Source organism: Sebastes umbrosus, chromosome 7 (assembly GCF_015220745.1).
Source record: "Sebastes umbrosus isolate fSebUmb1 chromosome 7, fSebUmb1.pri, whole genome shotgun sequence".
In the NCBI taxonomy this organism is placed as follows: domain Eukaryota; kingdom Metazoa; phylum Chordata; class Actinopteri; order Perciformes; family Sebastidae; genus Sebastes; species Sebastes umbrosus.
In genome coordinates this window covers 17,916,802-17,934,008 of record NC_051275.1, presented here as the reverse complement: position 1 = coordinate 17,934,008, position 17,207 = coordinate 17,916,802, and the positions used below count along the sequence as shown (strand labels likewise).

The window sequence follows — 17,207 nt, the reverse complement described above, 5'->3', positions numbered from 1 at the left end:
TCACCCAGGAAACATCCAGAGTATCCAGCTAGCAAGAGTTCAGTGGCACACCAGAGGCTTTATGTTCTTTAGTGGTCCCTGGACAGTCAAGTTATCGGCATGCCGCTCAGAATGCAAGACTGAGGATTTAATGGAAATGAATTATACAAACAGTGTGTAATATTTCGGGGGATCTATTAGCAGAAATGGAATATAATATCCATCTGTTTTCATTAGCGTATAATCACCTGATACTAAGAATAGTTTTGTTTTCATTAGATTAAAATGAGCCCTTCATATCTACATAGAGAGCGGGTCCTCTTCACGGAGTACGCCATGTTTCTACAGTAGCCAAGAATGGACAAACCAAACGCTGGCTCTAGAGAGAACCTTTCACCTGAAGACCCCCTTAGTCCTCCGACACGCTTGTGAAACTGTAGTAACGTGAGTCGCAGAGTGCAAAACCATGGTACTGCCAGCCGCCGTCTGACTTCTGTTGCTCCTAAAGTAGTGTTGTTATGGTAAGGATGGCCTCTGAGCGAGGCGAACGGCGTTACCACGGTTTTGCACTCTGGCGGCTCACGTTACTGTAGTCTTGGAAAGGGAGGAGTGAGCGGAGGGGTACTCAGTTGGATGCAATCTGCAACAACACCACTAGATGCCGCCAAATCCTACACACTGTACCTTTAAAGTGAAATGAAATATTTTTCCAAGTTTAAGTGTCTTGTTGGAGCAGCTGATAAAAGCATGATTAGCAGGTGGAAAGACATCTAGGTTGAGTTTTTTTTAGATTCTAACCTGTATCTCAATGGCCTTTGTTGACTACATTTTCATCACATACCATGTTCTACAATCTACAGGATCTCCTGGAATATATTTCTTGTCAAAAAGCCATTAAAAAGTAAAATCTTTTATAGTCATCACAGAGTTAATGCTCGATTTTACCAGTTAGATGCCCACGCAGTAATGGCTGCTTGTTTACTTCCGCCTACAACCCGGATTCATCTACACTGCAAGTCTAAAGACTCTCAAAGTGGAGAAAGACTGAGAAAGGAAGCAGGAGATTGAGAGTGGGAGACAGAAGCATGTAACAGGAGGGAGAACAGAGAACTAATAAGCTGAGAGTGTGAGTGTGTGTGTGTGTTAGTTGGGGCAGGGTAACGGTGCAATCTGTACAAAATTAGGACTCCATTAGAAGTTTGAAACAACTCATGACTTCCATCTGTTCCTGAGGCCTGGAACGTGAGATTGGAGACGACAGGTGTCTAAATGTTTATCAGCCGCGCTGCGTTTATTCCTGCGTCTCTGAGTTAGGAGGAAAAATGACCCCCACTAATCTAATTCAAACTAACATTCACTTTGAAAGGTTGCCGGTGTGACAGGAATAAAACACATGCTGTTCAAAACCATTGGAGTCAGTACAGCATGTGCGTTGGCATGTAGAATTTAACTCTTCGGCCCCATGAGAATACACACAGATGTAAACACGTGCATGCACACATGCTAATGCATCAATCTTACGAAAGAAGGTCGTAATATGGAACATACACTTACATAATCAGGAAGTCAAAAGGATGTTGACGCTAAATTAATTCCAGATCTGAACTAAGTAATACGTTAATAATAAGTAATAAGTATTATAAGTTTAAATAAGTATAACAAGTTATTCCAGTCCAGGGCCTCGGGACTGTTTGGTTTCTATTAACATTACATTGTATATCTAGAAACAAAAACAGGACAGAAGTGTGCAGCTGGTTTTTCAGCTCTAAAATCTGGAGCGTCGGTATGTCTTTTAGTATTGCAGCTTTGCAGGTGGTTTGCAAATGTTAGCCAAATTGATGACTTACATAATCAATGTTCATTGAAACTAAAAACTATCTTTTGTTTCCCAAGTATAGATTAGATGCATTATCAAAGAACCACTTTGATAGCACACCGTGTTATATGTCATGTGCATGATGATGTTTGACAGTTAAATGAATTTGGCTCCAGACGCAACTATGATCTAACCTGACCCACCAGATGGTTTGTTACACAGAACCATCTAAAGAAGCCGTCATTGGAAACAATTTGAAAAAAGGGCAGCCACTTTCAAAAAAATACTTAACAGGTGATTGGATGAACCATCTGTCAATCAAACTCTTGCTGAAGACAGTCGAGAGAAGAGCGAAAACATAATTTCCATCAAGAAAAGCCTCTAGTGTCGTTCTTTGCTCCTCTTTCAATGAAGAAATACTCGCAATAGTATCAGTTCTGATATAACTGATACTATTGCAGCATCTACGCTAACCTCTTTAGGCACGCCCGTAGCTGCAGTAGCTCCTCACAGGATGCTGATTGGTTCATGCTCTGGCTTGCCTGACACAAACGCAATACTTGAAGCCTGATAAGATGGATTTTCATGTGAGATGAGATTCCACGATTCGCGCATGATCTTGTGACATCGCGAGAATCCAGCTGCCGTGCAAGGTAAACTATGCTCGATCAGTTCTGCAGTTTTGAAAGAGAGATTGTTTTAGTTTTATAAACAACTTGTCTATCCTAAGCTTAAAAAAACTATTTTTCAATAAATATAAAACCAGTTTAGGTTTAGGTGATTATGAAATAAAACGTTAAGTAAGACTAAGCTAAAAACTGACTTTTGACTGAAGTCTCTGCTGTGTGTGTGAGCGAGTCTCCCCTCTGTCCCTCAACCTCTTTGTATTGATGTGCAGAGACAACTTGGCTGACTTATTACTCCAATGGTTTTATATTTAGTTTTACTGAACTATTTTCAATCAATTTCGTAAGATTCTTGTTGTTGTTTACGTGCACCTGTGAAGCACTTTATAACTATGATTTTGAGAGGCGTTTTAGAAATAAAGTTTACAAACTTACCTACTTACAACATTCTTTGCATCAAAACTCAGACTTTAAAGAGCATAATCACAAACTGTAGGCCGAATGCACTCTTACAAAAAAACGCCTCCACATAACTAACGTACGCTTAACATCTTGTCATTTCTCCCTACACATGCAGCCTCTCTTCTCTAATCTCATTTAACACACTGAGCCAAACAGGCCTCTGCAGTTCACTAGCAGAGCACAGCCACTTCAGGTCTGCGCCCATATTAATAAATGCTAGTTCAGACGAAAACCATGGACTGCTGCTTTTGATTCTTACTTTCTTTTATATATAAATATCATCTCAGTAGGTGATGCAGTTTGGCTGCTAAATCGACTGGTCATTAATGTTAGCACGTCGGCATGTGTTTAAAAAGAGCAGTTCATGATTGATTTTATTTAAAAACTGAAGCTAATACAGAGCCATACTCTCTGTTACAGCAAGAAGTGTTCACCAACCGAGTCATTTAGCTTGCCTTTGAATTTCCCCTCGGGGATAAATAAAGTGTCTTTCTCCTTCTTCTTCTTCTTCTTCTTTTGAATAAAAACAAAGCTGAAAAAATATGCTGAAATAATTTGGTAAACACTATGAAAACAGGTAATTGTCGCAACGTAAGTCTGGTAACAGTTATATTCATATGGCAAACAGCAAATCAGTGGGTTCAACCAAATTGTATTTTACCCTATATGTAGTCTGAAGCCAGAGCATTTAACAGGAGAGATGACAGACTGTCTGGAGGTAAACAAAGAGAAGAGCGGCTAATGTTGGCGTGAAGCTTGGCATGATTAAACTGGTCTTGAGTCAGGTCTTAAACATTAATGCCCACGACAATCTTCTCATTTCTCATCATCTCAAATGATTTTATCAGTAGCTGCTGTAAGATATCAGCCTGTGTCATAAAATCTACCATCTTTATCATCTATAATCTTCATCTACCCACGCCGACATTTTAACCCCTACCCTTTTCTAACCTGTAAATCAGCCCCATTCCCCCGATCCACCTCCACATATCACCCCCCTGGGGGAAGCAATCGCTCACCGTTGAGGTGTTTCACACAGATTTGTTGCCAATTTGTTGCTTTCCAGCGGAAAAAGTAAATGTAATAATGAGGGGGGAGAAATTCATTAAACATGTGTATGAAATACTTTTCAAGTGCGAGAGGAAGATTCATTGGGATGTTCATACGGCGCATAATCATGCCTCCGTCTGCTCAGCCTGCGACGGCATAAAACATTTAATCTGGGATGAACACTTTCTGTCGCTTTCTCTCTCTCTTTGGACCCCCTCCCTCTGAACGCCCCCCCCTTTTCTCCCCCCCCCACTACCCTCTATCTTCCCTTTCTCCCTCTCTCTCCCTCTCTCTCGATCTCTCTCTGTGACTGCCAGAAACCACAATCATAAAATTATTAAAATGCTGTTTGGCTGCCATTAATCAGTGGTGGTGATAAATCCTCGTGTGGGAAGTGACAGAGCATTAGTCACATACCTCTTGGCCTCAACAGACAGAGAATAATGAGCCACGAGCCGGACCGGGTCAATCATAAACTCATCAAATGCGTCATTTAATTTCTTCATTTAGACAAACACAATTTGTTTATGGGAAAGATATCAGGTGTTGTGGAATGAGAAACGGCGCTGAAACGCCGGTACATTAATCAGGGCTTGATTACACGCGACTCTGCGGTTGTTTATCCTAATTTCATTCATTTCCATCAACAAAGCAAACACAGACGAACACAGCCATTAGTGATGGTTGGGGATGGCACAATTACAGCCTCGTATTAAATAAAGTGATGATGAATGGTCCAATACAAACTAAAACAAAGGGGTTTTTATTACTTCAATTCCATCCCAGCCCTCGCCTTCCTGTGTGTGTCTGTGGAGCCGCGCTGGTGTGAAAGGAGAGAAGAAGAAGCCGCCGTTTCAACTTTACTACTAGGAGGAGGCCAGATTGATGAGAGAAAAAAGGGAAAAAATAAAAACTTTGAAAGAAGTATTGACTCCTTTGAAATGACAGTTGGTTATATACATGTATGATCGCAAAAGACTTCTGTTACAGATACATTTCTAATTGAATCAGTGGGTGAGCTCCTTATAAAAGCAGCTAAACCTATGAGCGTAACACAAGAAAACACATATATACTCCATTTACCTACATACACACAGACACTGGAGCATACACAAGCACACACACACACACACACACACACACACACACAGAGGCTGATAAAGATGAAAAAAGTAACCGTAACGTCAGATATTTTTTTTTTTTGATCATGTGTGTTTGCAGCTTGTTGATGCAGTTCAGCAGGCTACAGAACTGCACGGGGTATCCGGCTTTTTCTCCATACCGCTGACTTTCAGCCATAACAACCTCCAACACTGCCTTAAATAGAGCTGTGAAATTAACCATGTCTAATTGCATAATGTGACTTTTATTTCTTTATATCTTCACATGTAGTACGTCCAGGGAAGCTTAAAGCAATAGTTGGACACTTTGGGAAATACTCTTATTTTTCTTTCTTGCCTCGTCCTGGCACAAGAAATAGTTTTGGCACATAAGCCGCTGTAAAACACAACTTGTCGTTTTTTACACTTAGTTTTCTGTACAGACTATAAAAAGAGAGTTAATTAGTGAGCTTTAGGTGCTGGTAGGCAGATTGTGTTGCCTTTGGACGAAGCCAGGCTATCTGATGAGAGTGGCATCAATCCTCTCATCTAACTCTCTGCAAGAATGGGAATAAGTATATTTCCCAAAATGTTAACATATGTATTTAAGATGCTCTTAAATGATCACAGAAAATAAAAAAAAGACATTCTGGGTTAGGGCTGATAACATTTAATTTCATTTTTATTTTAATGATATTACTATTATTATATTACTGTGATAGGTATTTTCTTTGTGTTTGTTGGTAACAGAGGGCAACCTCCGGGCCTGAAAAGTGAAGCCAATGCTGAAGTGGCTTAAACTTGCATTCTTTCTAATAGCCAGCAGGGGGCGACTCCTCTGGTTGCAAAAAGGAGTCTGATTGTACAGAAGTCTATGAGAAAATAACCCTACTTCTTTCTTGATTTATTACCTCAGTAAACATTGTAAACATCAGTTTATCGTCTCAATCACTAGTTTCAAGTTTTTTTCAATACAGCATGATGTTCATTTAGTAAATTATGGTCCCATTTAGAGTCAAATAGACCATAAAGCAGAGTATGCTTTAAGGCGTGGCTACCTTGTGATTGACAGGTCGCTACCACTGCGTTGTCTGGTCTGGGTCTTGTTTGTGTTTTCGTCCTACAACTTTGATCCTTTCACAGTGTGTTTTCAGTTCATGAAAGTTAATCCCTCTCGTGTCACTTCTGGTTGCAAAAAAACAAGTTGGCGACGGTCAAAATGCCGCTTCAAATCGGCAGTCCAGAAAACAATGGGTGACGTCATGGCGACTACGTCTTCTTCTTAAATACAGTCTATGGTTTGTAATTTTATTATGTGAGTAGGATATTGTCTATTTTCAGTGTATTGTCTATAGAGAACCAAATGTAATCTGTCTGTTTATACTATTTAGATCCATGTGAGGTCAAAACCAGTCAGCATTTTTAAAGGAAAGGAAAGCAAAGCAAACAAAAGTTATGTTTTACATTCAATTCAATGGTGCTCATTTATTTATATAGCCATATTTATACATCACTCACACATGAACATTCGTGCAGTGTCTTGCACAAGGACACTTCATCATGCTGTTAGGAGGAGGTGGGAATCGAACCACCAACCTTGCAATTTCCCACTCTAACCTCTGAGCTACTGTCCCCCCTGTCCCCACCCACTGTACCATTAAATCAAAGCATTCCTCCATTTTTCACGTGAAGCACTGCAAGCAATCACAGGTGTCATGGCCACATCATTCATCCTATTTGTCTGCATTTACATCTGCCGTTCCCTGTGACTCAATCATGCACGGATGTAGCACAACAGCTGAGCTGCACATTAAGGTATCATGAGGCAAAATATGAGCTTCATTAAAAAACGGTCTAAAACTGATTGGTATACTAGGACTTTATCAATCATCATATTGGTTATAATAATAATAATAAAAACAATTAGTGATAAAAAGATAAACACAGAGTCATTTTAGCCAGAATGTGTCAGTGTCTAAAACTAGCAGATATTTCATTTGTAGACTAAATGACACCAAACAAGCCTTGGAGTTGTTGTTGCCCTTTAAAGTAATACAACCAATCAATGGGATCACCTAAAGAGCCATCAGAAGAATCCAGTGTGATGAGTGTACGAAGGCCAAGGTTGCTGCAGCAACCCATCCTCGTCCATCTATAACAGGAACGCTGAACATCCATCCATCCATTTTCTATACCTGCTTATTCTTATTCAGGGTCACAGGGGGGCTGGGGCTTGTCCCAGCATGCACTGGGGGAAAGGCAGGGAAAACAAGCTGCCATAGAGACACATTCACACCTATGAGCAATTTAGAATTTCAACAGGTCATTTAACTAATTATATGACTTGTTAAACCAAGTGGCTGCACAACTGATGATTCAGGTGTGTTCTATTAAAAGGGGGTGAATCATAGAAATAGAATAGGAGTGGAACGTGTAATAGAACCGCCTGTCCACCAGAGGATAGCGTGTCAGTGTCACGTTTTGCCTTGTTGAGGTGTGAATATTATACGTTTCTGAAGGTGCAGTACCAGCCGGGGCAACAAAACCCATCACTTAACTAGGTTTAGGAAAAACGTGATGGTTGACCTTAAAATAAGTACGTAAAATACGTAGGTAAACAATGTAACAAACGTCACTAAAAAACACGTCACAAACGTCACTTACAAAACATAACACTGGTCTCCTGGTTAAAAGTTGTGTATTTGTTGGACCCATCCACCGCCCCTCCCGCCCGCCATAAGCAGTCTTTCTCACTTATTATTCTACATCGCCAGCTCTGAGCGTAGCCTATTTACGTGAATGTGTTTACATTGCAGTCAGTGCAGACTACATGCCGTACAAATGACATGCCAATAGCAAGAACGGTGTTCTTATTGCATGCTTTGCCTTGCGCATTATCGTGTCATTCATACGCCTTTTTGTGCAACCGGTCTGAAAAGGGACAGCCGGCATGGCGGGACTATGCACGCACACACACACTAGACGTCGACGCTGTTGTGTTAAAGGTCACATCAGCATTTGTGAGTCCCGCAGGTCAGTTTGTACCGAAGCAGCCCGGTACACATAAAAATAGCCGATGCTCTGACCATCCTGCTACAGTACATTGATATGAATGGGAAAAGCCTGTTCTACTCTCATTCTATTTCTATGGGGTGAAAACTTGTAATATTTGTAATTCAATCATTTTGTTGAAATCTGCTTTCACTTTGACATTAGGTGAAAGGTCTTTTTTTGGTTGATCAGTGTAAACAAAGCCACATTATATCTACTTTGTTTCAATGTTATAATACAATGAAACATGAAAACTTCCAAGGGGGTGAATCATATTTTGCAAAAAAGCCGAATTTTGACATAAAGCCACTGATTTTAATCATGATTAACAACCATGACCACAGTATTAGGCAAAATGCAATTACATTTTTGGCATTATTGTGCAGCCCTGGCCTAACATGAAGAATAATGTGTCAGAGGGTAGAAATTATCACAATCGTGAAGGCAGGAATGCAGGTTTACACTTTGCTGTAATCCATTTATGTCGACTCCAGGGCCAATCAGACAGCTACCTCCAATAGAAACATTTAAAAACTTAAGAGATGGTCCAATTCTTCCCCGCCTTTCCCTCGCAAAGGTGCCCAAGAAACAAAATCTTTATACCTTCCACATGGTGAGAGTTCAATAATACTGCTGTTAGCAGAATACTCTTTACTCTCTCCTTCTCATCTCTCTCCCTCTGCATTCTTTGCATTCAGCCTCCCTCTCCACCCCCTCCCGAAAAAGCCCAGAGCGCCTGCCAGCGGTCCAAGGTAATTAAATTACTTAGCAAAGTTTACTTAACAGTAAATGGTTAGCAAAATTTAAGGTGATTGCAAATTTGCTTTCATTCCACTTCAATGGCTGGCCTGTTTAAGGCTCGTCTGCAAATAATTAGCACATACATTTGCATCAAAATCGTTTATACCATATGTTGCAAAATTATGGAAAGTAGCAAATTAAAAATATTCTTTTTCTGTTATGGAAATGTCTACATGTTGAGAGGAAAGAGAGAGAGAGGGAGAGAGAGAGAGAGAGAGGAAGGGAGGAGGGAAAGATACCACCATGTGTCTCCAAACACCGACAACAAGGAGGAGAGAAAAAGGAGGGAGGAGGGCGCAAAAATGATTCAGTTTGGATTTGAACATACTCATGACGGTCTTTTTCAAGAGCTCACCAGATGCTGTTTGAAATCTGCCCACAGAAGAAAAACAAAGCCTTCTCAATCCCTCACTCTCCCTCTCTTTCTCACACACATAAACAGAATCAGAGAATCTCCTCTAAGTGGCTCTCTCTAGTACAGTATATATTGTTCACTAATGGCACCTACCCACTATACGACTCTCAAAGTCGTCAGACTGCCGTACTGATCACATTACACGACTGCCTGTTTTATAATGGGGGTATCTTGAGGTTGTTGTGACATTTCACTAGGAGGAATCCCTGACAAGTCTGTCTGGACTCCAAACTACGTTTAGTCAACAAAACACACGCCAGAAGGGATGCTTGATGCAAGACCACTCACGAGACAGGAGTTCTTGAAAGAATACGGAGGAGAGAATGGTTGGGGAGACGAGGGCAGCAAGGATTGTCTGTCCTGCAGAGAGAGCTGGAGGTAAATAAATAATTCTGCAATGAACGCAGGTAGCTGCCTGCTCGTGTTGTGGCTCGATAGGAACATGTTTATGCTTTATTTTTGTTTCAAAAAGCCATGATCTCTGATGTTCTGCTGTTGCAGGTGTTACGACCCCACCCCAATATTCCCCTCGCCCTGTATCTTCAAAACGTTCTCATCCCAACTTGTCACATACGGCCGCTTTGTCACGCCCCTTGGCGCCACTTTAGGTTTAGGCAACAAAAGCACTACGTTTGGGAAAAAAATACATGGTTGGGCTCAAAACTTCTATGTTTGTAAAGTGAAAATGAACTGAATGTTGTGAACACGGAACACAAACGTACAGCTGACTGTAACATGAAATTGGAACTTAACACATGGGACACGAACAGCGGTCTCCTGAAATAAAGCTTTGTGTTTGTTGGGCCCATCCACCACATCTCCAACCCACCCTGTGTGTGTCTTTTCGCTCTTTACGTCACCACACTCCAGGTGCACTTTCTCTGAGCGTTTACTGTCGCCACGGATGGGTTTACATTGGAGTTAATGGAAAGCTTGTTCGTCTCATGCAGGCACTAAAGGGTGCCTTGTGCGGCGGTATTACACGCCAACGGCTGTGACAAAGGCATGGAAAGTTGTACACTAATTTGACGAGTACTTTTTACACCGTAGACTTTCAATCTCAGAAAAAATGAAGGATAACTGACAACAACAAAATATGAAAACATGGAATCTGGCAACAACAACAAAAAAAACCAAACAGAAACAACACCTACTCATGCATCAAATATAGTATAGTATATTGATTTAAGGTTCTGAAACTAACAATTATTCTCTCATTCATAGTTTGGTCTATGAAATGTCATAAAATATGAAAACTGCCCAAGGAGACGTCTTCAAATGTCTTGCTTTGTCCAGCTAACAGTCAGAACCCCAAAGATATTCAATCTACAATGATATCCATAGATCCCCACATGTGAGCAGCTGGAACCAGAGAGTGTTTGGCATTATTGTTTGCCATATGACCTAAAAGATTATTATATGATTATCAAAATAGCTGACCATTAATTTTCTGTTGACCTGCGATTAATCAACGAACAGTTTCAGCTCTAATTGATTACCTTATTTTAATGAGGGCCGCAACTAACACCTTTTTTCATTAGCAATTCATCAAAATGGCCTGAAAGTTGACATATTCAAATTTCTTGTTTTGTTGGCATAACAGTCTAAAAAAAAAAAGTTTGCTTTCACAAAAGACTGAGAAAACCAACCATTATATATCATAAGAATTTTCATATTTGAAAAGCTGGAACTTTTCGTGTCAAATTTGCAAAATAGCAGTAAATATTTTAAGATGGGAGGATGAGAGACTCGACAAGCTTACTATAGCAAAGAGAAAAACCAGGGCGCAGCAGGACTTGTCTTTATTATACCCATAAAACAAACCAAAAATCAATTGTACATAAAACTCTGATCCATACAGTCCTTAGGTCACTCAGCCCGCCCCACCATTGACAGACACCTTTGAACTGGAGGGCTTATTTCTTACTGAATAAATAAAATCCACTTGTAGGTGTGGAGCACCACGGAGATCCATCTCAAACACATCCTTTCTTTAAACTCACATCGTAAAGCGTAAACAGACTTCTTTTGAGAGAGCAACAGCTTGAGGCGCAGGGCTCTTACTATGAGGTATGGCTCTCTAACTGAGCTCGACAGAACCCTTCCATCCATCCATCCACCCCTCTCATCTGGAGGTCAGTCGGTCCGCCACCGGTGTCAATCTGCTGCTAAGTGAGCGGCGGGGGCTGTTTGATAAAAGCTTATTCAGGTATTTGGGTCCTGTGTAACTGGAGGCTGCTCTCTCTCTCTCTCTCTCTCTCTCTCTCCCTCTCTCTCTCTCTCTCTCTGTGAGACATAATTACGACTGTTGACTGGAACAGTGAGGTAATGGCACATAAATCCAGCTGATCAATGGTTACAGAGACTAAATTACAGGACATCCCTGCGCCATTATCCTCCCAGAGGACGACAGGAGACACATTCCTGCACAGATACACAAGGGGGTTTCTGCTGCTGTTGTGTAATTGTTTCGTTTGTTTGAATATGGTGGAAGCTATGTTGGGAAATATCTGGCTTGAATATTTCACACAAAAAAGTTAGACCAACAAAAAAAAAAAAAAAAAGGAAACCAAAATGAATGTATCAGACTAAATCCTCTCCAATGCAGCTAACTTGGAAGCATCTCTGCTGATTTGTTAAGTTGAGGCTTTTAAAACTGGTGTTTCAAAAGTGCTGCAGGGTAAACGTTAGCAAATCTTCTCCATGGACCAGGCTGTTTTAATCATTAAACTACGTGAGTCATGATTAGCTGTTTTATTCGCAACCCCTTTTTTTTCCTGCTCTCTCTCATCTTTGACTGAACCTTTAAGGTTAAATCCAAAAATCCAAATTCAGCAGCAGTAATATGCGAGACAAAGCAGAACATTAAAAACAACCCCTGGACCTCAAAACAAAATAACCATATTCTTTTTAAAAAAAAGCTGTCAACAAGTTGTTTGCCGTATTTTGGCTCAAAAAACAAGCCCTTGTTTCAGTAAAAAACTGTTCAAAGTCAAGTGGCGTGCCGCTGTTGTTGTTACAATAACACCTTTAGCAAAGACAACATGTGGTTAGGAGTTATTACTGGGTAATTCCCTTGTGTTTTTACAGAGAAATCCCCTTTAACATGAAGGTCAACGCTTACTGGCGTTTGTGACTATCACCTTAGTCATGTCACACAAAAAGTGGCGCTACGACCGGAGTGACGGCGATATGATGAAGATGGATAATGTGTGATAACTGTTATTCACCGCCTAATAAATCCGGTGCTGCATACCAGCGATAACTGCTAAAACTTAGGGAGGTGACGATGAAAGTACAGAAGCAGCAGAGGGAAAAATTGAGAAATGAGAAAGGAGGAAAACAAGTTATATAGAGAAAGGACTTAGGCCATGTAAAGAGCCGGGTCTTGTCTCAGTCTCCCCATCCCCGTCACCTCTTATCCTGGCAGAACAAAGGGCGGCAGCCTCCTAAATGTGGCGCATTAGCCCTTTAGTTCCAGAGGGGGTAAGGTGACACCCTCCATGTATGTGGTCTGTTCAGCACACATCTGTCAGGGCCTAAGGGGGTGGGCTGGGGCGGTGGGTGGGAGGGATAGCGGGTACTGGGAGCACAAGGAAGACGGCGGAAAGAAGCGGAGAGAGAAACGGTGTGTGTGTGTGTGTGTGTGTGTGTGTTTCTTCAGGACCCCTGCTGCGACTGAGAAGCCTAATACCCCGTATTTACTGTGGAAGAATTAGTCCTATCGCATGATGCTGCTAAGCTTGGCTGGTCCCCCACTCTGCCTCTTTATGTCTGTCACTTGATATAAAGCTGAGATATAAACAGACAGAAAAACATACAGACACAAACAAGAGAGACACTCGTACAGACAGATACCAACATGCACCATAACTATGGGTGTTGATGATACTGTACACATGTATGTAATCACAACATCCCTGTTTAATTCTGGCTGGGGGACCATTTGACAAATATCTGTCATTTTTCTAGTCATTCTCTCATCGACACTATCTAAAAAATGCAAGAATTTGTTAAAAATAAATAAATAATGAATTTTGAAGTTTGCTGATATTGATGTTGAATTTCATAATTTTTTCTTATCTTTAGGAAATTATTTTGTTTTACATCATTTACATCTTTGGTAGACTTTTTAAACTATGTGAATGCATTATCTGTAACACAAATTCATATGGAGGTAGCACGGTTTCCTATTACAGAATTATTGATATTAAGAGTACTGAAATACAACAATTTCACTAAAAAGTTGACAGTCAAAAGTGCCAATGTCATAGTGGAAATGAGCAGCAAAATAATGTATAATCTTTACACCATTATATTCAAACTTTGTATTTTATATATTCCTTTATTAATTAATTAATTTACAATTTTATAATTGAATTATTGCTAAAAGTATAAAAATAGTTTTTTATCATGGTTTTATATAAAAAAAAACATTAATGATGCCTACATTTGACACAAACAATCACACATTTAAGTTATATTTTACAACCTGAAAACTTGAAAACAACAACCACAAATTCAATCAAATTATTTTGCAAATCAAAATTCCTTATTAGTGGGAGACACGATCATTCCCCTGCTCTCTCTCTCTCTCTCCACATTTCCTGTCTCTCTACACTAAATCACTATCAAATAATGGCACAAAATGCCCACCCAAAACAAGAAAAAATCCTTATTTGTTAGAATATTAGCTCTGAATTGCACCACTTATTAAATACTGCTGGGAATTACAGTAGTCAGTGTTATAGTTTTAATTGTGCAGCTTCAGTTATGAACCAAATACCGAGTTGTTCAACATTATTAAAATCAGAAAGGAGAAAACTTCTCCCTACCAACTCTAGCCAGGTGTCAAACTTGGGCAAACCAATAGAGGAAGTTAATTCAGACCAGTGAGCCCCTGCCAAGTTCAAGCCTCTGATGAGATCTTAAGGGTTGTTTGTTTTGCTGCTGTCAAAGGTTCAAATAGGGAGAAGACGGAGGTTTTGATGACCCCTGGCCCTCGGGTCCTTAGTGGGTGTTCTGCAAACACTCCCTATTGACGTGTGGATAAGGAGAGGCCCGCCGCCGTGCACAGTGCTTATGCTCATTTGAGTGGAAATGGACACCGCTCTGAAAAGAGCCAAGGACCTAGCAAGTGTCTGAAAAGAAAAGAGTATAATACATATGTACGGGTGTCGTGGCTGCTATGTGTGCGTGCACATAGATATATGAATGAAAGTATATTCTTTTGTGAGTGCTTTAAGACTGCTTCAGTACATGTATATTTGTGACGTCTGTGGAGAGCAGATACTGATGAATCAAACATACGGAGGTTGCCACATAGAAAGGGACACTGCTGCTTTTTGCCATTACATCACCTTTATACTTTACATACTGTCCAACTATGTCCTGCTGAAATTCCTCGACCTGTGCAGGAGGATTCCCTAAAAATCTGTCCGATGCAGGCTGAGATAAATATTTAATTAATCTCTGTTAACCGCGATTTTCTGACGACCGCCTCTGAAAATCTAATATTTCAAAATAAATGATCCATGTCATGATTCATAGTTTTATGTATGTATTTTATAAACATTATGATGATAATAGGGCCTGTGTTGTTATCCTAAAAGTCTTAAGAATTATTAAAGTTGCAAATAATGATATTGTGAAAATGATCTCATTATTGATGAAATTAGCAAGTGAATTTGTCTTGGAAATATGGGGTGTAGTGTGTGTGTGTGTGTGTGTGTGTGTGTGTGTGTGTGTGTGTGTGTGTGTTTGATATGTAGGCCAAGCAGGAAGTGACCCATAAACATATCCATCCAACTCTTTCATTGGGGGCCAGTGTTGCCCTCCTCCTCTCACCTCCTCATCCCACTCCACACACACACATGCACACACACACACACGCACACACACACACACTCTCAAAGCCCCCAGTGAGCGCTAAGCAGGCCAGCGGGCCAGCCGAGGGGGCTCATTACAGGTCCACAGAGCCCCCCAACACAAAGGCCTGAGCCGCTTTAGCCATGGGATGATCTGCTCTCTACTGACTAGAGAGAGTCCATAGACGGACAAAAGGAGGGAGGGAGGGAGGGAGGGGATGGGAGAGAAAGAGGTGGAGGAGAGCAGAGCAGAGGAGAGGAGAGGAGAGCCACGGGCTTTAAGGATGTCAGGAGACCCCGAGAGAGAAAGCCTGGCGGGCGCTCAGAGAGGAACGGAGGGAAGGAGGAGGAGGCTTAAGCTCCACGGCTACGTCAGGACATTAACATTCACACAACCTCCCAACATCTGCTGCTTCCTTCTCGCCCTCCATCCCTCCCTCTTTCCATCCCTATCTCCCTCTGTCCGCTAACAACGCTGGAACAAAGACGGCGAGACGGAGAGCGAGAGGACAGATAGACGGAGAGGGAGACGAGAAAAAAAAAGCAAATGGAGAGAATAAGAAGAGATGGATAAATTTAGATGATTTGGCGGCTTAGCAGCTGCAGGGTCAGAGGACTTGAGGGGGGAAAAAAGATATCCCTAATATTTCTAATTATACAAACATGATTTCAATTAGCGAGGGCACTCGGTGGTTAATCACAAAACAGAGGAAAGGCAGCGGAAAACAAGGCTAAAATAAGATTACAAATCAGTACAAGCACCAAATATAAACTGCTTTATCAAGTTAATGTCCATTTGTATTTTACTGTAGATCGTTATGAGCGATATGATCACAGGCACCCGAAGGCCTGAAACAGGCCAGAATGGGCTCTCTGGTGAAGACAATCTTTGACTGAGCCATAAACCTGTTCTTCTGGAAGCCTCCAGGAGAGAGAGGAAAACCAGAGACATGTCCAGTGCATTAAACCCTCTCCTCTAGTCCCGCGTCTGGCCCTCGGCCTGCGTCTCCACCCGTCTGGCCCGCTGCACTCAAAGCCACATGCTCAGTTTTATGATGCTTCACCACCATTAGTGCAACATTAGCCTTGAGGTGGCAGGGCGGGGAGTGTGGGGTGTCCAACATACAATAGAGAACATAATTGAGCGAAGGAAAACAGGAGTCAAATTGTCCCCCCCACTCCCCAAATTCCCACATGTAAACTATGTAATCAATTCAAAGTATGATGAAGTATATAAAACATGCTTCACGAAGTTCAAAATCAGTGAAATCACAGAGAGGGATTGCAGCGTTGTTCTGTGGCCCAAAATAAGCCAAGTTTTAAGTGAAGTGAGTGTGTGGCTGCTGGGTGCTTTTTATAGATGATGTATAGATGCCTGTTTCTTTCATATATTTCCTGTGGTGAAATTAGAGCCCTGTTCTGAAGTGCTGGGCATGTGTATGTGTGTGTGTATGTGTGTGTGGGTGCGTTTGTGTGTGCATGACTGTAAACATGAAGACATCTTTCTCCACAGTCAATCTCTGCCTGTCACATCTGGCTCGCAACTCTACCCCTCGAATACACACTGGAATATATACACCACGTGCATGGTGACATCTATGACTTATGTACTGGGAGGAGTGTTTGAAATTAAGCTGCAGTGAATATGGGCCCAGAAGCACTCAGAGAGCAGAAGGCAGAGAGTGTGTGTATGCATTTGTCTGTGTTTGTGAGATTGTGGTAGTGTGTGTGTGTGGGGAGGGGTGCTGCGAGTCTGTGTGTGGGAAAACAAGTACAAAACCCGTCCAGGTCCAGATTAGAGTGTGCATTTATGAGACTGAGGCTCATTTCCAGCTCAGAAAAAAATCGGTGGTAGGTTTGGCAAAAAAAATAAAGACTTCATATTTTTAATTTTACTGATGTACAAATTTTCTCTAAAGTGGCTTTACAATTTTATTTTTCTAATCCAATCCATCTAGTCCTCAGGCTCGGGATTAGAGTCAGCACCTTCGAGTCGAAGGCCGGTGCCACTTTTACGTGTACTACATGTACACGTAAATA

General features: G+C 41.2%; 1 protein-coding gene across 2 annotated transcripts in view; it reads right to left on the bottom strand.

Annotated features, from left to right (window-relative positions):
- Window positions 1-17,207, bottom strand: part of rsrc1 (arginine/serine-rich coiled-coil 1) — a 132,545-nt gene that overhangs the window by 49,589 nt on the left and 65,749 nt on the right. The gene's annotated exons all lie outside the window — the stretch shown is intronic.